Source organism: Ctenopharyngodon idella, chromosome 5 (genome assembly GCF_019924925.1).
Source record: "Ctenopharyngodon idella isolate HZGC_01 chromosome 5, HZGC01, whole genome shotgun sequence".
In the NCBI taxonomy this organism is placed as follows: Eukaryota; Metazoa; Chordata; class Actinopteri; order Cypriniformes; family Xenocyprididae; genus Ctenopharyngodon; species Ctenopharyngodon idella.
Window position 1 is genome coordinate 31,643,847 of NC_067224.1, and position 24,990 is coordinate 31,668,836.

A 24,990-nucleotide genomic window follows, 5' to 3' on the forward strand; every position below is an offset into this window, starting at 1 on the left:
AAACACTTGTTTGTTCCTCCGATGTGAAAGAGAATGGTGAGTGGTGAGCAGTACTAGTAATTGCAGGATCAGAGAAAGTAGTCAGTGATCAAAATGCTGATTTTCTTTTTTAAAAATCAACTCACTTTTGATAAATTAAGGTACATCTTGGCAAATTGTCTTTGCACTGTTCACCTGCTCAGATGTAGATTGACCTTATAATATATAAAATGTAAATGTAATTCTGGTAATCAATGCAGCTTATTCTGGCAAAGAACCACCCACTTAGACAGGAGGAGACTATATGAATGACACATAAAGCCAGCCAATCATATTGGAACTGTTTATTTGAGCCAGCTCTTGCTATTTCTGTGTGCAATATGTATCAGATGGTCAGTAAACAGACTGTGGGTGGTCCATAGACTTGCCATCTAAGGCTCGTTGTGCCAGGCTGAAACAATGCTACAGCTTGGTTAAACGTGTTAACTAAGACACAATGTATTGACGTGCACAGCTTAAACTGTTCACAAAAGGCCAGCTAAATAGCCAAGAGCCTAACACTGTGTGAGGAAGAAATGTGGCTTTCCTGTAGGGATGGAAACACATGAGAGGTGAGAAAGGCAAGACTGTCACAGGTATTCTGGGTGAGAATTATTCCTGCAGTTTTTTTTTTTTTTTTTTTTTTTTTAGGTACAAGGGCCTTTCAAGTCATTTCAATGATTAAAATGTAGGTCATTTAAACTCACAATTTGGCAATTTAGCTTTTGAAAAGAGCATCTTGCTGTTTCGCACAGGAAACTAAAGACTAAGTCTATGGCTAAAGCAGTCTAAGAAACTTCATCAATTACAATTTTTTATATCGTAATCATATTTTTCTGTCACAAGACAATACAATATTCTCTCAGTTATGAATCTAAAAGAGATCATGTGGCATGATCAAATATTCTTCTGTCTATAATACATCAATGTATATTAAAAGGGATAATTCACCCAAAAAGTGAAAATTGTCATCATTTATTCACTCTCACGTTGTTCCAAACCTGTATGACTTTCTTTCTTCTGCATAACACAAAAGCTATTTGGAAGAATGTTGGTAACCCAAAAAATGTCATGACCATTGAAAAAAAAAAAAAAAAAACACTGAATGTTTCTCAAAATATCTCCTTTTATGTTTCACAAAAGAAAAAAAGTCATGCAGGTTTGGAATGACATGAGGGTAAGTAAATAATGAAAGAATTTTTTTTATTTTTGAATGATCTATCCCTTCAAGTGTATTTGTACAGATTTGTAAACTACTTCTCATACTTCAAATGTATATAGCAAATTCTAGAAAGGAAAAGATCTGACATGGTTCCTGACCCTGGCTAAAGAACCTGTTGTATGAGCTCAGCTAGCAGTGTGATGATCACATGTTTGCTCATCATCACTGAGAAAGCATGTGAGAATGACCTCATCATTGCTGCACAGCCTTATTCCCATCAACCAGAGTGTGTCATCATTCTGTTAAGCAGTGGAATGGAGCTGCTTATATGCTGCAGCGATAAGGACTAACTGAAGCTATTTTGTACTTTACCATTTACTTTTGCGGGATGTCACGAACGAGAATATATACCACAAAGGAAGGCAGAAAAGGAAGCAAAAAAAAAGAAAAAAAAAAAAAGAAACCCAAATGAAGAAGTATCATAAAAATGGAAGAGGAAAAAAAATAGCAAAAAAAGTGTCAAGTTTCAGTTGTTTTTTTAGGCTTTGTAGTAGATAGTGCTTGTAGTAAGTCTTCTCCTCATAGAAGCTGAAGTGGAGCAATAGAGAGCTCATGAAACATTGATAACTCAGATATTTACTTGGACCCCCCCCAAACAGAGAAGAGAAAAGGCACATCCCAAATCATAAATTATTAAGTCTCCACTTCTCACTGTGATCCTGACAGACATAACCTTCACTGTTTGATGGGCTCTTACTTAAGTAGGTCAATTAATCAGAATATTTTACCATTATTATTGCTGCCATTTTGAAGGATTCTACTTTCTTTACAGTAATTCTAATGATATTGGAAGTATTGTTATACATTTAATATATTAAATTAAATTTTACATTTTATTTATATACAAATGGAAATAACATAAGATGAATTTCTTTCTATAGTATTTATAAATGAGAGTTATAAAATAATTAAAGGACATTTAGGATCACATTGTTGAACACAAAAATACACACTAAATGAGACCATACACAGTCAGCTTATACTCAAAGAATTGTGTAACAATATTCAAGTTATGATTTTTCATCTGAATATCAGCCAATTTCCTTATTACATCCCCATTAATCACATTACATTTTGATGGATTATACCAAATTTAACAAAAAAAATGCATATACATTTATCTTTTATCAAAATAAAAAATATTAAAATTACATATGCACTGATTTTATCAAGATTAATATTTAGAGTGTAACAGAACATGGTGATAAAACTGCCTTAAATCACTTAAAATAATTTAATTCGTCTACTGGTTTAAAAGTCTTGGCTAAGGACAAAATGAAAAGTTGTCTTTGCTGGTATTTTATTGAACTCTGTGTGCAGATATATACTTTTGACATTTGTGCTAGCCTGGTGATTCATTTTGCCCCAGTTTCACACTGACTTATCCTGATGATTCCTAGCATCATCACAGTTAACTTCGGAGATGGATTTAGCAGTTAGATTTGGTCCTTATTTTCAAGTTTATTTATTGCAAACGGATCCTGTGCCAGTTGAACCGAATTGGTCATATTGCACATAGCAGGGTCATAATGGAGACATGATCATCACAAAATGTCAAGCCATGGGCCCTCAATTGGAAGATCAGAAGCAGTGAACATTATAATCTTGTCATTAGTGTTAGAGAATTACTCTTATGAGAACAGCTGCAAAAGAGGAAGTGATGTGAGCTCAGCTTATCTGAGAATATTACATCACACACAGAGAGAGAGAGAGAGAGCGAAAGAGCATGCGAGAGAGACTATTGTGACTGTACTCGGAGGTCCAGATGGCTGTGAGATTTACTCAATCTATCAGATTAACATAGGATGGAATAACTCCCCTGTTTTCCTTCACTCATAGAATTGCCTGACCACTTCTGTTGAAATCATATGAACTCTATGAAACCATTTTTAGCTGTAATGTTGTACACCAGTTCTTTTGTTCTGGTTCAGAACAGCAGTCACTGCAATAAAGTTTCATTAAATGGAACAGTAATAAAGATAGACCAGATAGGCCATAGCAGTGATTCCCTCAACACATCACATTTTATATGTCTCCCTAGTCAAACACACTTGGTTCAACTCACCAGCTCATTAGTAGAAACTTGAAACTGGTGTGGTAGATAAGGGAGATATCCAAAATTTGTACTGTTGGCAGTATAGCACGAAGGTTGGGAACCACTGGTCATATTAGAATGATTTCTGAAGAATCATGTGACACTGAAGACTGGAGGAATGAGGCTAAAATTTCAGCTTTGCCATGCAACACAGGAATAAATTACATTTCAAAATGTATTAACATAGAAATTGGTAATTTTAAATTGTAATAATATATCACAATGTTACCGTTTTTCTGTATTTTTAATCAAATAAATGCAGCCTTGGTGAACATTTTTCAAAAAGATTTTTTTTTTTTTTTTTTAAATCTTACCAACCCCAATTTTTTAATGGTTTTTATTCTGTTGTGTCAGTAAACGTTTTTGTACATAGGCATAAACTTCACAATAATATTCTCTAACTTTATATTTGTGAATCTTCACAATGGGACCATACATTACCATACAAGACCCAACTTCAAACTTTTTTCACTGATATCAGAAGAAGTGCTTTACGACTAAAAGGTACTGACGTGAAACCACGAATCTCATTCAACTGCCATGTCATTTGCTGGTGTAAGCATTTGCTGGTGGTCCTCTGACACATGTTCTTTAGCTATAATGCCTTTAAACACCAATGATGTGCTTCCTTTTCAGTGCTGACTGGTAGAAATGAGCGGAACAGGCTCACATTGAAAGAGAAATTCTCAAAATAAAAAGTGGGAAAGTATCTGTGAAGTGACTGAGAAATGAGGAAGAAACTTGTACAACTAATCAAATTTATATATTTTTTTTTTTATAAATATCAAACCATAAGATATACTTACTTGAGAAGCTTAACACCTTTCTTGCTTAAAACAAGAAAAGAAAACAAAAAGTATAAAAAATGGGGTCATTTATGGGATATATTCTGTAAAAACAATTCTTAATATCTTAAACAATTTTGCTTGTAGAAGTAAATGCATGTTATCTTAAGGTTGTTTAGATAAACATATATATAAATCAATATATGTTGAGCTAAACAACCTAAAATTAAGATATGCATATGGGATTTTTTTCTTTTTGCCACTGACAGTGAGAGAGAGAGAAATGTGTGTGGGTGGGTACAAAGCTCATTATTCTAGTCACTCATTTTCCAGCACCGTTCCCCCTTTACACCAAAAGGTGGAGAGAAAGACTACTGACAGAGATTGCCCTACACAATCTCTCCCTCCATCTCTCTTATGCCAATATTTCACAGCACCAGGTAATGCTCTCCGAGACCATTAGGGGAGTGCTATACAGACACTTCATAGTCTATCCGTTAAAAATACATTTACTCCTGAGCTTCTCTTCTTCTCTGATGTAAAGGTTGGTTGTCAAAACACACAGCTCTAGAATGACTAAAATGGATTGAGAGTTATAGAGGTTTAACTTCTATTTTTCCCAACTCACTCACAACGCAATACGGAAGACGAATACGCAAAATATTCTAAAGGTAAGAACTTTGGGTAGAATGAGTTAAAATGCAGACATTTTAGTACACCGGAACAGCGTGTCTGACTGTCCACCATATGGATACAGATTAAAAGAATTTAGCTCAGCAAGCAGAGCAAAAGGGGAAGCTAGCAGCATCTAGTGAGAGAACCGGACAAAAGCAGATGCCACAAAATGCCTCACACGCACACACACACACACACAATCTCCACTTCCCTCTGCTCACTCTCTCTCCCTCCCTCATTTCTTTACTCGTTTTTTTCCCCCTTCCGTCTAATGTGCAGGGCTACAGAGGAAACTGAAAACTTTTCCAACTTTGCCTTCTCTTTCTTTTTTCCTCTTCAGAACAGGAAACCAAGCATAAACTGTTTAGCAAGAACCCTTCTACTTCTAAACCTATATGGAGATCAAAATTCTAGCATACTGGGGTTGATTTACACATGTGAAACGCTACAGGGTGGCACTATAATTTTATCAGCGTAACAAAATAGTGTAATATCAGCCCTGTCCTACTTTTGATGAGAATGTTTTAGTATATATACACATACATACATACATACATATGTATACCTTAATTGCATTGCATATAAAGAGCAAATGGAAACCTTTACTTGAATGAAAAACTTTTGCTTCTCAGATTTTTCTCCTGAGTAAAAGACCCTGACCTGACAACATGTGAAGTTTAAAAAATATTTCAACAATGTCAAACTACACTAAGTTAAGCCTCATATTTGAATATGACTGCAAAAATGTATAGTACAAATCAGTATTATTGCTGTAAAACTGTTTGAAGTATGCCTAGTATGGTATAAATAATATTTGCATATGTTATATATGTAATAAATACATTTTATTAAATAGGCATTTTTCTCACTTGAATGAGGATTGGTGTGGATTATTGTCTTTGCTTTTGCCAGATTTTGAAAAACCAACCTAATCTCAGAATTTTACATGCACAGTTTAGCTCTAAATAGTGTCATTCAGAACACTGTAGATTAACAACAAAATCCCAAAGTGATATTTACCCTACTTTGCATTTTATATGGTAGTACAAGTAAATCCAAGAAGATCTAACCAGTTTCCTCCATGTAACTTCCTATGAATAGGTGTGCCAAATTTCTTAAAGGGGTCATATATGACCATATTTTAAAAGTTTATTATTTTGTTTATTGGATGTAAAAGAATGGGATAAAATGCTTTAATGTTAAAACACATCATTTTTCACATACTGTACATTATTGCAGCTCCTCTATTCCCAGTTACTCTAAAAATATCGGTATTATTGTCTGATACAGTAAAGTAGATAGACCAGAACCAATTTTGCCAGCACGACTTGAGCAGAAATTTTCACAGTGGTAAGTTTGTATTTTGTAACTCTCTTACCTTCCAGATTCTGTGTTATAATGTTTTAATTTGTCTTCTTCACTGTAAAAACTTTATGTCCTGAAGTGACAACATAAAATACAGTTTAAAAAAACATATTAAAGTGTATATTTCTCATTTTTTTAGGTTTGTATGGCCAGTGTTGTTCTTTGGAAGCTGTCCTTCGGTAAAATGCGCTGTACACAAGCTAATTTTGGGGTTGTATTGCTCAGGAACAGCGTTATAAATACATTAAAGACTGATTCCTAATTCGGTCCATTTTCAGAAGGCCAAACTGCTTTTGCATCCAAACACACAGTGTCTCTACGACATGGCGACAACACTACGATTCACTGATGCCTCGCCTCCTTTCTTTGCGTATGCCTTTGAGCGGGCATTATGCTAATACGTCACATTGTGACATAGACATTCCTGTAAGTAATAACTGGATTTCGATCGATTCGTTTTAGGCAGGTCTTGAACAGTGTTCTCTGTTAGGATAAATCCCTTCGTGGGACAATATAAGCTTTGTAACTTTGCAGATCTTACACATGCACAAACAGATACATTACACACTAAAGTAAAAGGAAAACATTAAAACATCAAATGTGTCATTAACATGGAAAAGTGAACCGTTATCTGTTCAAATATATATATTTATTTATTTATTTATTGGCATGTTTATTCAGTATTAACATGATCAATGTACAATGTGCTTTTTTAAAGGGGTGGTTCATTATGATTTCACTTTAGTTAGTGTGTAATGTTGCTGTTTGAGCATAAACAACATCTGCAAAGTTAGGACGCTCAAAGTTCAAAGGCAAAGCGAGATATTTTCTTTTAAAGAATTCTCTGTTTAAGGACTACAACAAACGGCTGGTAGGGACTACAACAAGCTTCTTCCCGGGTCGGTGACATCACTAACCCTAAAATTTACATAAACCCCTGCCCCTGAGAACACGCAGCAAAGGGGTGAGGCCATGTTATTGCAATACAGTACATAACACAAATGCAATAACATGTCATAAAAGCAAGATGCCAACATAAGTTATAACCGTAATTAAACTAAACTATACCTGTTCTGTCTTCATGCAGCATATATCCTCTGGCTCTGTAGGATCTTACAACAGTTCCCACACGAGCGATTTATAGATTATCATGACAGAATATGCTAATCAATGACTTTAAGATATCCTACATCAGCTACATAAATTAAGCAACTAACCATTCAGAAACGTCCTGCTGCATTCAACATGTTTTCACTTCTTTTTGAGTCTCTCCATCATTGTCCGACTTCGGTTTAAACATAAAAGGCTGACAAGTTTCTGACTGAGTCTTCGTGAGGTAATCGGCGCTGCTAACACTTTGTGCTAACAGGAGCTCTTGAAACCCCGCCCTCTGCTTAGCAGCAGCAGCTCATTTGCATTTAAAGGGACACACAAAAATTTAGCATTTTTGCTCACCCTCAAAAAGTGACAAATTTAACATGCTATAAAAAATTATCTGTGGGGTATTTTGATCTAAAACTTCACATACACACTCTGGGGACATCAGAGACTTATTTTACATCTTGTAAAAATGGCATTATATCACCCCTTTAAAGTAAATCTTTAAAATAAATTGTGTTTTGCTTCAAATAAACTACAGAAACAACTCCAAAGGTGATAAATATAGAAAATATCATTTCTAATGATACGATACTTTTAAATATGTATATTTTGTCTACGTGAGTATTTGCCAATAAATGTTGTACTCTTTTGCAAATTTACTTACAATTTAAGATACTTAAATGATACATAACTTGATTAGCACTTATGACCTTCCAAATAATTTTTATGCAAAAAAAAAAAAAGATCCAAAACAATGATCCCTCTTCACAAGACCACATTTGTCACTTTTAGAAATGGAATTTCCAAAAGTCATAGTCGGATGATTTTCTGGGAGAGATTACATGGCTGAATTTCCTTTTTAAATACCCAAATTGTTGTCAATTACCTTTGCTGACGAACGCATAAAGTATGACCATTTTTTAATTGGACTATCCTGTGGATCATGCTGGTCCTGGGGCCTTATTATTATGTGACACTGGATAATAATTTGGGATTTTGCATTTAAAACAATGATTGCTTCAGATTAGGGCTGCACACAAAATTATTGAAATACCACAAATGTATATATTGCAATATGCTTATTGCAACAGCTTGTGATAACTTAATGATAATACTTCAAAAAGTTATGAAAAGTCAAAGTTTTAGGTCAATGGCAGAGATGGCAGATAGCAGAAATTAGACTGGACATAGAATGGACACATGACTGTTACATACGTGTGACATGCTTAATGTTAAAAAGAGTTATTAAGCACAATAAGCCATGAAGAAAAAACCTTAATGTGGTACTCACATACACAGAAAGCTGCTACTCAGACAGCGTGCAATCCATTCAGTTCTCCTCCCGCAGCTTATATGGCCAAACACACATAAAATTGTCAAAATGCCTGTATTGGCTAATATTCATGTAAACACAGTTGTTATGTGTTAATTAAGCATACACAGTTGAGAAAGAAAATGCATTTGTATCAGTATATTGGATCCGTGCAGCTCTTAAAGTGACAGCAGCCTAATATAACAGCTGCTGTCTGTGTCCTTAATGGTAAACAACAAAAGACAGAAAATCACTCATTGCTCTTGACTGAATAACTTTTGTAGCTTTAAATAAGAATCAGTTTATATTTAATTCATACAGTGATGACTAAGCAGTGTTTTATTTTATATTTGATTATTCAATTTCCGTTTTATTTCGTACTTGAATGCTACTGTTAATTAAAGCCTACCTGAAAAACATAGAGCACTGATTACTTCATTTGTATCTTTGCTTTATTGTATTTGTCCTATTGTTTGTAATTTGCATCTGTGTTCTTATTTTTAATAACAAAGATAAAGTACAATAGCAAAAATAATCGTCCACCCCTAGTTTGAGGTGTTTTTGTTTACTTGGATGTTCTTGATGTTAAGTTTTCAGGTTGATATAACGATATATTACCAAGCTGGAAAAAGAGTTGGGGTGGTATTTTAATTTTTTTTTTTTTTTTTTTTTTTTTTTTTACATATCAGATGTTGTCAAACTGTATCTGGAGGCTCCCCAGTGCTGCACATTTTGAATGTCTCCTTTATTAAAGATAGCTGATCAGCTGTGGATCAACTCATCAGAAGACGTAGGGATGCTTTCTTCTCACAGAAAGAACGTGAAACATGTATGTCGGTTATATCATTTTCCGTTTTAAATACATTTCTGTTAAAATACATTTAAATATAATTTAAATTGATTTTACACACTTAACACATTATCGTAACGCATATCGCATTTTTCTTCAATAACGTGCAGCCCTACTTCAAATTAATACCTTGATACACATATCATTGCATTATATTAGATAAATTGATCTCAGTGCGTAAACTCTTTGACAGTTTACAGTAATGCTTACTGGTTTTCAAGGGCTGCCTGCTGACACATCACTGATCCGAGGCTAGACTGAGAGCGATGATGTCACTGGGGAGAGGGATTGTCAGAACGAAAGAGTTCTCATTCTGTGGGGGGTGAAAGGGTTCACCGAAACCTGTCTCTATTTACTAGAGTTACTGAGAGACGTAGTGAGGTGTGGCCTTAGAAAACTGTAATGATATGCGCATCCAACACAGAAACATACATTCATGCATGACCAGGAACATGAGTGTTCATATAGGGATAGTTCACCCCAAAAAAATTAAAAAATAAAAAATTCATAATTTACAAATGAGTATCTATCTATTTAGAACAACAGTAGATGCCCAGGTTGAAGAGTGCTTGTGTAAGGAATTTGAGAAATACATTTTATCAGTCATAACTTCTGGAGAAAAATAGCACACTGTACAAAGATGAAACTTTCTAGAGCGCATATGTGACCACAAAACCAGTCATAAGGGTTAATTTTTTTTTTTTTATTCAGATTTATACATCATCTGAAAACTGAATAAATAAGCTTTCCATTGATGTATGTTTGTTAGGATAGGACAATATTTGGTCGAGATACAGCTGGAATCTGAGAGTGCAAAAAAATCAAAATATTGAGAAAATCATCTTTAAAGTCCTGAGCAATGCATATCCACTCACAAAAATACATTTTTGATATATCTGTGGTAGGAAATTTACAAAATATCTTCATGGAACATGATCTTTACTTAACATCCTAATGATTTTTGGCATAAAAGAAAAATCGATATTTTTGACCCATACAATGTATTGTTGGCTATTGCTACAAATATACCCATGCGACTTATGACTGGTTTTGTGATCCAGATTCACATATGTCAACCATCCATGTTCACACGCAGTCTTAAAGGAAGTATACTCAGCTGTACGCAAGTGCTTATCGTTCGCATTAAAACTGAAGTATACTTTAGACTAAAGGAGTAATTCGCCCAAAAAGAAAATTCTGTCATTATTTACTCACCCTTAGGTCATTCTAAACCTGTATGACTTACTTTCATCTGTGGAACACACACACACACACACACACAAAAAAAGATATTTTGAAGACTAACCACTCTGACTTCCACTGTATGTATAAAAAAAAAAAACTATGTCTCACTTTTATGTTCCACAGAAGAAATAAAGTGGTTCGGAAAGACATGAGGGAGAGTAAATGACAAAACTTTCATTTCTGGATGAACTATCCACTTAAGTTTTATTATACAGGAGTGTCTGTTAAATAAGTATACATGGAAGAGCACGTCTGTAAAAAATAAAGACAAATACGAACAATTTCATCTCAGCTTTCCTCTTAGATACAGACCAAACTATTGGAGTTTTAAGGTTTCTAGACCACCAGTGATGATCCCCAAAATGGCTCTGTTATTACAATGTTCCATTCCACTAAACTGCACAGCGCTGCTATTGGTTTTTCTGCTTTAATGTGTGCAGGTGGTGCTCCATAACCGTTTTTTATGATGGCAGGGATCTGCAGTCAAGTGGACACAAATCGATGTCTGCCTTTTCTCCTTTCACACTCTGTTATGTACACACACATGCACAGACACACAAACAGAAACTGGGGTGCCTTATAAACGAAACCTGCCAGACATCATCAAAACGCTACACTACAGATTCCTGACTTGATGCCATATCAGTCCCTCTTTTATGACGGCACCAGCTCCCTGTCTCCTGAGACATCCAAGAAAGCTGATCGATACATTTTGCAATTTTTCCACCTCAGCTAATTAACAAATAGACAGAGGCAGTTGTAAACGTTACAAAGTATGCTGCTATTTGATTGGTTGATTTTTTTGTTTGTCAGTAAAACCCTCTGGTCATGTGACAACAGTTTGCCGATCTGACTTGCAGCATTTTCCAATTAGTGATTCTAGAGAGACAGTGAAGTCTTCACAAGGCACATGGTGGAGCCAGTAGCGTTGGCTTCAGGAGGACAGAGCTGTGAGGCTAGTGGGGAGGCTTGCGTTTTAAACATGTGGAGGAATTCATTTGAATGCAATGAAAGTACTGAAGGGCTGGTGGTAAAGCTAATCAGGAAGATGACTTGTGTTGGCAATGTATAGCCTGTGTTAGACTGATACATTTCTAATGCAGTCAATGGTTTGCATATACACAAGACAATAATTAATTATATAAAAATCCAAATATATAAATATCAAAATATATTAACTAATTATAAATCTGATTGTGTAAATGTAATTCTTGAATATGCAGTTATGTATTTGAAAAAATAACTGTAGCTCTGAATATATTTGTATAACTTTATGATCAAGCAAACTGACTGACAGATACTTGTTTTTCATATTTCATTTAAATTAAATATTAAGAAGGGGATAATCCATGGCTAGCTGTGCATTAAATGATTTTAAAGCAAAACATGGAGGCAAAGAACCGCCTGACGCGGAGTGCATTCAAATCATTTAATACACAGCTAGCCGTGTATTATCCCACTTATAGCATGGTCATTTGCCAGCATTGATAACTTAAAGCAGTTATTGATGTTTGCAGCTCAATTTTTGACCGGAAGAGTAAAAAATTTGTTATTTTCATCAGTTATGACTCATTAGATCTGGCATTCTGCCTGCGTTGAATCAGACACAGAGATAAAATAGTGCGTACAATTACAACTATTTGAATGAATGAATTATAGCATTTATTTGAATTCATTATTGAGAGAGAGAGAGAGAGAGAGAGAGATGCATGTCTCTCTCTATTAACAATGAAGAGTTTAATTACTTCAAAACCAGCGATATTACCTCCTCGTTGCTGAGAAATATAATGTAGCGATTCAGTAGCGAAGCCATTTAATTAATAAAAGTCGTGGGGCAGCTTTTTGTGCTCCTGAATGTTTCTGTGTGCGCAGCGCAATCTCCAAATGACATATGCGTGTGTGTGTGCTTCAATGAAAACAGAGCAAGTGACGTGTGTGTGTGTGTGCTTCAACGAAAACAGCACATTAATGTAGAACGGTGATTAAACTCACTTGGAACTACCTGTGCATTAAGCGGTTTTATTGCACACCTTCCAGCCAATCAGAATAGAGTATTCAGACAGACCATGGTATAAGAAGCTTTAAGATTAATGACTCCAATCTATTAGTTCTAAAATGACTTCCAGTCTATGGCCAGATTTACATTTTTAAAAAACAAAAAACAAAACAAAATACTTGCATAATTTGCTCATTATAGCCATCATTGTGTCTTACAAAAAGCAAAAAAAAAAAAAAAAAAAAAAAAAAAAACTTGCAAACTGCTTAAATGAAATAAAAACCACATATTGCCATAAACCCCAATTTATGATTTTTTTTTTTTACACTTGTGCTAAGTGTGGTTGTGCTATCTTTAAAATAAATGCCACTGGGTTTGAACACTTTCCACAAATTAACTTGAAATTAATTTATTTAACTGTGATTAGTAGGGGTTGCATACCAGATGCCAGGTGATTGGAGGAAAGGAGGAAAGTAATGGCGCTTTTCCAATGCATGGTACGGTTCGGAACGGCTAGGTAAGGCTCACTTTTTCGTGCTTTTCCACTGCATGGGATGGTTTGGTATGGAACGGCTTGCTTAAATAGTACCACCTCGGTTGAGGTTCCAAGCATGCCGTACCGATACTAAATGTGATGTGTAAACACTGCAGATCACTGATTGGTCAGAGAGAATCGTCACTAGCAGCGTCACTGGATTTGAAACACGAGACACCAAACCTGCTATATTTAAATACTCAGTAACAGCCACTGCAGAATCATTTGTTTGCACGACTTTTTTTCTTTTCTTTTTTTTAAATGACTTGCTTTAAATGACTGTTGCACGCAACTTGAAATAAGAAATGGCTGTATCATGGTCAGAAGATGAGGTGCAGACTCGATGGTACAGCATTTAATAATACATAGCATAAATACACAGCATTTAATACTTTACATATTTCAGTTATGCGCAGCAGATGATTTAAAGGGTTAATCTCCTGTTTACAAAAAAAGTAAAATATTCACTAAACCTGAAACTTAATTTAACTTTAAGCCATTATTTTTTAAATTTAAAGGAATAGTTCACCCAAAAATGAAAATTATCCAATTATTTACTCACCCTTAAGCCTTCCTGGGTGTATATGACTTTCTTCTTTCAGCCAAACACAATCAGAGTTATATTATATAATATCCTGGCTCTTCTCAACTCTGTAATGGCATTGAATAGTGCCCAAGATTTTGAAACTCAAAAAGCGCATCCAATCATCATAAAAGTAATCCATACGACTCCAGTGGGTTAATAAATGGCTTCTGAAGCAAAGTGATAGGTTTTTGTAATAAAGAAAGTTTTAAATACTTTAAGACTAAGAAAAGTTTGAAATATTTTAAGACCTTACGATCCCTTTTTCTTAATTTCCCAGCACTAAAATTGTTTTCTTTCTCAAATTTTGCTTCAATTTTTGAAAGACAGTGGAAAGTCATGGCACCATGCACATCCTGGTCGTGTGACATTGTAACTCTGGACTGGTAACCAAAAGGTTGTAGGTTTGAACCCTGCTCAGAGTAACGCATGAACCATCAACACTGTGCCCTTGAATTTACCCCTAATAGCCCCTGTAATAAGTGTAGTGAATCTGCCAGGATACAATATCATCTGCTAAATTTAGGATTTTACATAATCAAAATATGAATCATTCCTTTTAATCATTTGAAGGCTTTAGAGTTAATGTTATAGCTGCAGTGATCATATGTTACCAATGTAATGACCACAGAAAAAGAGACTGATATTTAGCAGCACTGCCATATCGTAGGAGGCTACTTTACTGAAAGTCATAAAAATGGGTAAAAAAAAAGGGTACTTTCGCCAGTGACTGAACGGACACACTGCACACTGATTTTCCAAACTATCGTCAGGTCTTAACGGAGTGAGAAATGGTAACGAAGACGCATGCTCGACAACATATTTCTTAGAGCACATCAATGTTGTTCATAACCACACACACACATAGAACCTAGAGCCTCTTTTCCAGCGCAACCAATCAATGAAACGTTGCCTAGGAAACAACCTCTACCCTTGGGAGGCTTTTCATAGATTTCTCTCTTTCTTGATGTTCCCTCTCATTCCCGGAATACAGCAGTTGGGTAGAGTGAAGGCAGAACCGAAAGCCGGTTTTTAACATTTGAAGCCCAATGTTCTTAAATGAGCTTGGTGAATGAACTACATGTTCCAGATGCCACTTATAATGGAATGACATGCGAAATGCATGTAGTCATTGTGTCCTGTGGTTGTGTAACACTCGCTGTTGGTTGCATCTGGAAGAAGGAAACCATATTAAGGTGACCAAAGAGCAAAGCAAAAGAAACAACATGTCTTGCTCTTTGCAGAAGTCTAGCTTGTAGACCAATTATGATCGATTGTGATTCTAGTGAATCTAGTTCTTGCCAGCAAAAAAACATGATTATAATAGTCACTGACCTCACTGAAAGCATTTAAAATGTCCTGTAAAATTAAACAATTATCAATAGAATGCACATGTTTTTTTAAAGGGTCATGAAACCCTAAAAAAATGTTTTTGGTACTTTATGATAAAAGATAATGACGACATGCTTCAAAATATGCATACGGTTGAAGCAGTACATATGTAAACAGTTTGTCATTTATTTGCAAATTAAATTACATGCATTATGTCTGATGTATGTTTGTGGATTGCATTATGAGCTTTCAAAACTGTGTATAATGTATTTGTGCATTTTGTTAAGTGCAACTGAACATTTGTGAGAGGTCTTGATACCATTAAACCAATAACCACAAAATAAAACTGACTGGACTGCAGATTATTGTGCTCTGCCCTCATCCTCTCTGCAGCTTTTCACACCTACTTCTGACAGATAATACTTGAGAGATTGATAAATTTGTTGGAAAAACACCTGATTGGGCCAGCAGTAGTCTTACCTGACTAACAGACTCTGTGGGTAGTGTCAAAAGACAGAGAGATTCAGTTAATCTTTTCCTCTTAACTAAACAACCAAATAGTCAGCAGATCATTTAAAATGATTGACTGCCTATCTGATAGAGTGAAGGAACGAGTCTTGTCTGATGTTATGCTAGTCTGTTTTTGTTGACGTTTGATGTTGTTAGTCTGCACGTGTCTGTCTGATCAGGACATATCCTTTCATCCTCACACGTCACTGCCTTCATACAGTGAAATCCATTAAAGTAACTACATTCACATTGACTGAGCATGGTTCTTGTGCACAGCCAACAGAAAACAACACAATTCAACCTAAAACTTTAAAAGGGACCTATAATGGATGTAATATAAGTCTCGGGTGTCCCCAGAATGTGTCTGTGAGGTTTCAGCTCAAAATACTCCACAGATCATTTATTATAGCTTGTCAAATTTGCCCTTATTTGGGTGTGAGCAAAAACACGCCTTTTTGTGTGTTCCTTTAAATGCAAATGAGCTGCTGCTCCCAGCCCGCTTTCCAAAAGAGGGCAGAGCTTTAACAGCTCATGCTTCGGTTGCTCAACAACAACAAAGATGGAGAATCTTACGCAGCCAAAATGACGACTGTCAGTAACGGTGTTCAGCCTTACATTGTTCAAACCGGAGTCAGGACACTAATCGAGAGACTCAGGAAGAAGTTGCAACTTTTAGAATGCAACTGGACGTTTCTGAATGGTTAATGGATAAATTTATGTAGTTGCTGTGGAGTTGATTCAACTCATCGACTAGCATGTGCCGTCATGTTAATCTTTTGTTCAAATCCAGCGCTGAATTTGTGAAGCAGTCCGGCGTAAAATGACAGCATGCCAACAACACTCTACTACAACAACTCTTCCTCTTCCTTCAACGTGGCCTCGCCCCCTTTGTTGCGTGTTCTCAGGGGCAGGGTTTATGTAAATTTTAGGGTTAGTGATGTCACTAACCCAGGAAGAAGCACGTTGTAGTCCCTACCACTCGTTTATTGTAGTCCTTAAACAGTAAATTCTTTAAAAGAAAATCTCCCTTCGCATTAAACTTTAAGGGTCGTAACTTTGCAGATGTTGTTTATGCTCTAACAGCAATATTACACAATAACTAAAGTTAAAAAAGTGAAAGCATAATCAGCCACCCCTTTAACACTACTCTTTTGATGGCATGCCAGCATTGGTATTTAAAATAAAGAGAAATATCCCAAAAACTTGATCAATTATTTAAAAAAAAAACAAAAAAAACAAGCAGTCTACAAGTAGCTTAGAATAAAAAGGACTAATCTATTGGATATTTCTCTTGAATAGCCTTGTAGAAATGTATGAGCAGCTATGGTAAAGGAACTATAAATGTGTTTTTCTTCATAGTTGGATGGGGCCTCCTGTATCTAAATGCTTAAAATAATGAAGAAACAAAAACAAAACAAAAAAACAATCAAAATGCAGGTATTACAGACTGACAATTAGGGCTGTCATTTTAACACATTAACTTAATGTGATTAAAAAAAAAAAACAGAAAGAATAATGGCATAAAATCAGAATTAATCATGAACCACTGACCACAGGCAAGTCGCCTCACTAAAACACAAAGAGAGCAGGCAACACAAAATACTATAAAACTCAATACAACATATTAAAAACCTAACACCCATGGCTGCCTATGTACACAGACCAACAATTTAAAAATATTGCAATGCAGAAGGACAAACTTAGGTTTATAGCTCATGTTCAATAGAATGGAAATAAACCATTACAAACACTAATGACTTCTAAAGCCACTTTTTTCATGTCTATTCAATACTTTACTCATCTACCACACCCTTGTAATGTCTTTGTATTAATTTTATTCGAGGGCTTTTGACAGTAAACATTAATATAGACAAAGAATTGTGGTTAATATGATTACTGTAATCAATATGATTGACTACACTTTTTAACCAAATGCCACCTACTGAAAATGTATACAAAAAGTTTGATCAGAGTCTGTACAATAAGCGGCATGGGGTGAATTAATTGCAGCAATTTTTGGAGAGCTAAAAGAATAAAAAGTAGGATTTTCAATACAGCACTCAGCTGTAATAACTGTAAAACATACTCACACAAACCATCACCATCCGAAAACATGAAAACAGATTTGAAGACATATTCATTTACATCCAAATGCCTGATTGACACAAACACCCCCCACCTGTCAAACACTCTCCTTTGTTATCCATCTCCCATCATTTTAATAAGATACGTTGGGTTTGCTATACTTTTGTGAAGTTACATTGCACAACACTCCGACACATTAATTGACTGGAGCTCCGATTCGTCTCTTTACCCTACATTTCCATTCTCTTGCCATTTCTACATACTGACACCATACTATTCAACAGTGTCAATTATTGAATGCGAGATACTGAATATCCAATTGGCCAGAACAAATAGACACAGTGAAATGGCAACTATGCTTTTTCAAAAAAGTCAAATAATAATTTCTGTAAAAAGTGTGCACAGAGATGTTTTGAATGAAACTTTGGGGCCCAGTGAAAGGAGACTCTGGTGCTATATCAGCACAAAAATTCTAAGTGACAAAACAGAAAATTTATTTAAGAAAATGCCAAAACACTATCATCTTCCAGAAACAACTTGTTATGAAGGGGTGTTCAACATCACAAACATAATCAATGATAAATACATATCTACCACACAGGGCACTATTATTATAGTTTAATCAAGAACTAAACCAGCTTCTGTGGATAGATTTCCTTTAGTTGTTTTTAGTTATTATCAAACTATAAAAATGTCAAAACTTATTGTTACCTTTATTATTTTCTTCAACCATTATGAAAAGAAAACACAGTTACAGTTTCCTTTCACCACCTCCTCCTCTTCCAGGAAAAAAAGAAATAGTTGCTGACAAATAAATGTATTGCAAATCTTGCTGTTGAAATCAGCACTGTATTATCAAGTATGTGGCAAGTACCTAATATTGTAGAAAATCGCCTTTAACATCCTCTCAAGGTTATGCGTGTTTGAAGTGCTTGCGTGTTGAAGTAGCTTATCACGTGAGATCTGCAGCTCACATGGTGTTGATGAACCTGCAGGTTTCAGGTGGATCGTAGAGCAGTAGTATGACCAACACAAGCAAAGTTGCCTGGCATGTCTATAAGCAGCTGAAAATAGCAATAGGCTATGGCAGATTAGTGCTAAGATTGTGCCAATTTAGTACAGAATTTGCAGTTGCATATTAGGAGAGAAGAACTAAAAGGGTAATTGTATTGTTTAATAGTACTTTCACTTCATGTCTCATTTTCTACCATATCCTATCACAGTTATCTAATTGAACCCCAACCGTTCTAGTACCAGGATTTGATCACAAATTTCTCATTTCTGAATACAACGCAATTTATTCCAAACAGGGCTCCGATATGGGCAGTTATATATGTTAGCTAAAGGGTAAACGCACTTTCAGAGCCATTTTCAGTTTTTACTGGGTATGCTTATCAAAGTGACAGAATGGCATAACCCTGCCATTGCTTTCTGAGCTCAGGTGCAGGTTTGGTGATTCTGCCAGCAGAGGCTAGTGAGGAGAGCTGAGGCACTGTAAAACACAAACACACACACACACACACACACTCTGACTGCTGGAAGCCAGACAATTAAGGGGATGGAGGACGGGCACATTTGCATACATATTAAAGTGAGACCGTTATAGAAGAGAAAAGAGGGAGCAGGCGAAAGATTGAGGCGGGGTGGTGGTGGGGGGGTATGGGGGGTTGTAGCGATAGAGAGAAGGAGAGAGAAAGAGAGAGAGGGAGTGACTAGAAGCATATGAGCGAGCCTTTCTCATAGATCTCTTTCATCAAAACACACAGGGCCCCGCCTTTGCTTGCGCATAAATCTGCATCTCTTTAACAGGAGGCTTTCTGGTCCTCTCAGTCTGGGCAGCAGAGTAAGTAAAGAAGGTCTGGCACAATAATGGTAAGAGTAGAGATGGCACTGCGGAGCTGCACTAAAGATCAGCAAAAGCACCTGATAACCACAGAATGTATTCAACAACATGGTATATCCTCTCTTGTCAGAAATCAAGTTGCTGCACCATTTTAGCCTATTTCTGATGCCAGTGACGTAATGCAGAAAGTGCCCATTGAATTCTTGACTTGAGGTTAAAGTCACTGGTGGTAGAAATGAGATCATTTGATTTCAAGTCTCAGACTAGTACACTTGGATAGAAGAGGACAGAAGTGTGGCCAAGATGCTACCCAAAGAAATCCACTGGGAGTAAATAAAACAATAAGTTGCTTTTAATTTCATCATTTTCTCTTATAATAAAGTTTTTCAGTGGGTAGATGTGCTATTATGTTTACGGCATGATGGAAGATTTACAATTGTTTTATGGTGAAAATGAAATCAAAGATGAAGCATTTAGAAATTAATTATGAGTAGAAGATTGTCATCTCTAAAACAAAACTTTTCCCTGGTAAAAGTCAAATATAAGTTATCCGCTCGGGCTGTAAACTCAACCATATATGTGTAACCCCTCACCCAGGTCCTACTCACCCTGCTCTACGCGGGCCTCGAGCCTGGGTCTCCGGCGTGGGAGTCGGACGCTCTACCGAGGAGGCTAAAGGCTGCAACCTCTAGCGTCAGTCGCTAGAGCATCTCTTGAGATCAGAGGAGTGAGGTTTACTCGCACAGCAACTACTAGCTGGCCTCCGTTACACTCATCCCCCTAAACCTCACTCCCATCCGGGTCACGGCACCAATGTAACCCCTCTACCCAGGTCCTACTCGCCTCGCTCTGCGCGGGCCTCGAACCTGGGTCTCTGGCATGGGATTCGGATGCTCTAACGAGGAGGCTAAAGGCTGCAACCCCTAGCGTCAGTCGCTAGAGCATCTCTTGAGATCAGAGGAGTGAGGTTTACTCGCACAGCGACTACTAAGCTGGCCTCCGTTACATATGTTCAATGTTCATTGTCCAGAGCACATGATAAGTATCTGTAAAGTATTTTTCAGCATCGATCTTTCATGGATATGCTCCAAAATATAAACACAATTACATTTATTTCAAACTATTAGAAAAACATAGCTTGTCACTTGTGCAGTACCCTCAAAAGGGAAACCTGTGCCTTATCTACCCCTAAGGGGTGCAAGTTATTACTTTAAATATCCACCCTTAAAAGGATAGTTCTCAAAAAGAAGTACTCACCCCTCATGTCATTCCAAACCCATAAGACTTTTGTTCATCTTCAAAAACTTGAGATGTAACAAAAATTTTCATTTTTGGGTGAAATACCCCTTTAAAGTCACAAAGAAATATCTTTTCTGCTATGTTGTGACATACAATCAAGTGTAATGGATTATCAAAAAGAAAAAAATATAGGGTGAGGACTTTGTTTTATACATCGGTTGCAGATTGGATTTTGAGTGTTGCACACAAAAATGGAGATAAAGATCACAAGTTTGCAGGGGCGGGGTTTAAGCACACTAAGGCCACATCCACACGAAGCCAGAGCTTTCCCTATCCGATCTTTTTTTTTTCTCATTCTAAAAAAAAAAACATTCTGTAAACACGGCATCGTCTCAAGAAATATCTGTAGTACACATGCCAGACCTATATGTGCCGCTGTAATTCTGCCACAGAGAAAAACTAAAAATGGAGAAGAAGAGTTGGAGCATGTGCATAAACCTTGCGTGCTGTATACAAACTTTAGTAAAGCTTAGTAATAAAGCTTTACTTTAGTAAAGCTAATAGGCTCAGTCGCTTCTGCAGCACGAACACAAGCATGTAGTCTGCCATTGTTGTTGTTGTTGCTTTTACGTGATGTAGTGGGTGTGTCTCTGTGCATTATAGTCTTTCACATCTATTGCGATCTCAGAATTCAGTCCAGTTGATAATATCTAGAATATCAAAATCAACCGCAGGTGGTAGAACCTTCTCCTATTTGGCACCTAAACTCTGGAATAATCTTCCTAGCATTGTTCGGGAAACAGACACACTCTGTCAGTTTAAATCTAGACTAAAAACGCATCTCTTTAACCTGGCATACACATAACACATTATCAATTTATGTTTTCAAATCTGTTAAAGGATTGTTAGGCTGCATAAATTAGGTCAGCCGGAACCGGGAACACTTCCTAGAACACCAGATGTACTCGTTACATCAGAAGAAGAATGGCATCTACGCTAATATTAGTCTCTCTGTTTATCCCGAGGTTCAGCGTAGTCAGCCGGATCCGGGCCGTATCGAGGTGAGATCAAGGATCTGCGCCTAGACACGACAACAACGCAGCCCTGAAGTGTCAGCAGAGATTGAGTCAACTAGATCATCCCCTGTGAAGGCCTCATCGACACGAAAGCCAGAGGCACAGATTCTCAACAAACCGTCCCATACTGGCGTGACGAATACGATCCTCAACTAGATGGAACTGGAATAAATACTTTGACTGTTGCGATCCCAATCGGATTTATGAAAGCTGCCTGAATCATAATCATGCACTGTTCGCTGTTGGCCAGAGGAGAACTGGCCCCCCGACTAAGCCTGGTTTCTCCCAAGGTTGTTTGCCACCTGATGTCACCTGTTGGAGTTTGGGTTCCTTGCCGTTGTCGCCTTTGGCTTGCTTAGTTGGGGACACTTGACATTTGATATTCAACAATGTTTTGAGCTGCTTGCATCGACACCATTGTTTGCAAACTGAACTGAGCTGGATGATGACATCACTGTTTACTCCAGTGCTGATATAGATAAATTAACTAAATTAATAACTATTGATTCTTACAACGGAATGAATCAAAACTGAATTTACTTAAGATGGACAATGACACCATTTTCTTTAAGAGCTGCTGTGCAGCCAAAACTATATACCAGTTATCAATGTAAAGCTACTTTGACACAATCTGCACTGTAAAAAGCGCTATATAAATAAAGGTGACTTGACATGACATCATCGTTTCACAAAATATATGTATTGGCTGTACACATGAAAACGCAAGGGTGCCGATTTCAGATTTATGCACTCTGGGACCTGGTTTAAAAAAAAATAGTGGTTTCAGGCTCCCAAAACGCTGGAATCGTCTGGACAAAACGGCAATACGATACAAAATTTTTACGTATACAGCTAAACGCGTCTCCGTGTGTACGGGCTCTAAATTAATTGGAGAAGTATTGCAAAGGTCACCAGAGTCTGTCAATTTGACCTGAAGATCCAGTTATTAAAACTAAAATAAAAAAAATAAACATACATGGATGAACAATTTGCAACAGGGGTGGCCGATATGACCAAAGTCTTATTTCATGATATAAGACTTTGGTCATATCGGCCACCCCTGTTGCAAATTTTTATTTCATGATAACGATATATATCACAATATAGTTATTTTGTGTTGTTTTATCTCATTTCTGTTATTAAAAACAAAAAGAAAAAAAAGCAAATTACAAACAATAGGACAAATACAATATAACAAAAATATTAATTAAACAAATTAAGTTTTTCAGGTACAATAGGTTTATTTAACATGTAGTTAGAATTAGTACAGAAATTTAATCAAATTAAATATAAATTTATGAATTAAATATAAATTTATTGTTATATTCAGTTATGTTAAGGTTATTCAGTCAAGATCAGTAAGTTATTTTCTCTTGTATGATTCACATTAATGAGACAAAGCAGTAGGAAAGTATATTAGGCTGCTGTCACTTTAAGACCAAACGCATGGATCCATTATACCGATAAACATCCGGTTTTCACAAATGTTTACTTTCACTCAAGACATAACCAGCTGTGTTTACATGAATACTTCACACGATGGGCATTTTGACATAATTGTGTGTGTATTCGACTATTTAAGCACAATAAGATGTGAAAGAAAACTGAATTTGCGATCGCATGCTAAGAGACGTGGCTTTCTGTGCACACGCTTACGCTGTCAGTCAGCAAGAGCACCACACCAAGTTCTTTTTCAGGATATATTGCGCTTATAACTCTTTTTAACATCAAGATCATCCCACTCTTTATATTCTCATTCATGCATTTCATCACTCTTAAGTCAATAGTGCCATATACCACAATACACACAATACAGCAAAATTTCTAACGATAGACATTTTATACCGTGGTAATAATATATATCATCATACCAACCAGCCCTAGTTTGCAATAAGATCTATAACATGGGCACCTTTGTAACTTATATACCCCTACCTGTTAGGCTGAATAATAACATCCATCTGTTTTCTAAATCCATGTTATAGATCTTATTGCAAACTAGGGCTGGGTGGTATGATGATATATATTATTACCACGGTATAAAATGGTGCATATTTTGCACTTTTTTCTGACAGTGCAGTTGTGTGAAACTTTTGGCACAATACTTATGAAGCAACAGAGAAGGCATAATCACTTTGTAATTGTCTTGAACCATGTAACTAAGGTGGGGTCTGCAGTACAAAGTGCTGTTGCCGTCTTCTCTCCTCCACAGTAACGGTTGCCGTGGAGGCTGCAGTTGATGGCTATAACAGCAGCTGTCGCTGCAATGCACTCTGCAGCCCATGAGGAGCGAGAGAGAGAGAGAGAGAGAGAGAGAGAGAGAGAGAGAATGTCGGAGCGGCAGAGATAGAGTGAGAAAAGTGGCAGAACTGGTGAGAGAGAGAGAGAGAGAGAGAGAGAGAGAGAGAGAGAGAGAGGGGAGAGTGAGTGATATTTAAAGAGAGCTGGGAGAGATATACCAAGGGAGGGAGGATAGGAGATAGAGAACGAAAGAAGTCTAAAAAAATAGGGTTAGAAATAGCAAGCAAAAGAGAACTGCAGGCAGAAAGAGCAGAGAGGGACTGCAAGGGAGAGAGAGGGACAGAAAAATGCAGTGGGAGCTGGTTTAGATTGTAATGAGAGAGGCCCTGCTTCGCTATGTCAAGCTGAACTTGCTCCACCACCTCCAACCTTCACAATCACACATCACGCACATTCCAGCCTAACCTCAGAGGCCGTGAGCGTGTGCACACGTGTGAGCATTTGTGTAGCTGTGCATGGTTGTGTACACTTTTTGTGTGCAAGTGTGTGTTTTGAAATCCATAGCAGATAGAGCGGCGACACTGAGGTTTCTCCTGTCCGAGCGCAGAGGGATACGGAGAAACTGTAGACAAAACAGGATGCGGATGAAGCTCGGTTTTAACTGTTCTACCTCAGAATTCAGAGCTTGTCTGTGTCGTGCATCTGTTAGCGTGCTTGTATTTCCAGCACTAAACTGAGCCGGGCATTGAGGAAGACTGACGCAAACGAGCAGTGACTAACTATGTAAACACTGCAAAAATAGAGTCACAGCAATAGCCTGGGACACAAGTACGAGGAAGCTTATAAACAGAAAATATACAGACGTGACCATATACACAACAA

The 24,990-nt window shown here is 36.7% G+C and overlaps 1 protein-coding gene across 4 annotated transcripts in view; it reads right to left on the reverse strand.

Moving 5' to 3' along the window:
- ptpa (protein phosphatase 2 phosphatase activator) overlaps positions 1 to 24,990 on the reverse strand; it is a 117,519-nt gene that overhangs the window by 26,455 nt on the left and 66,074 nt on the right. The window lies entirely within an intron of this gene.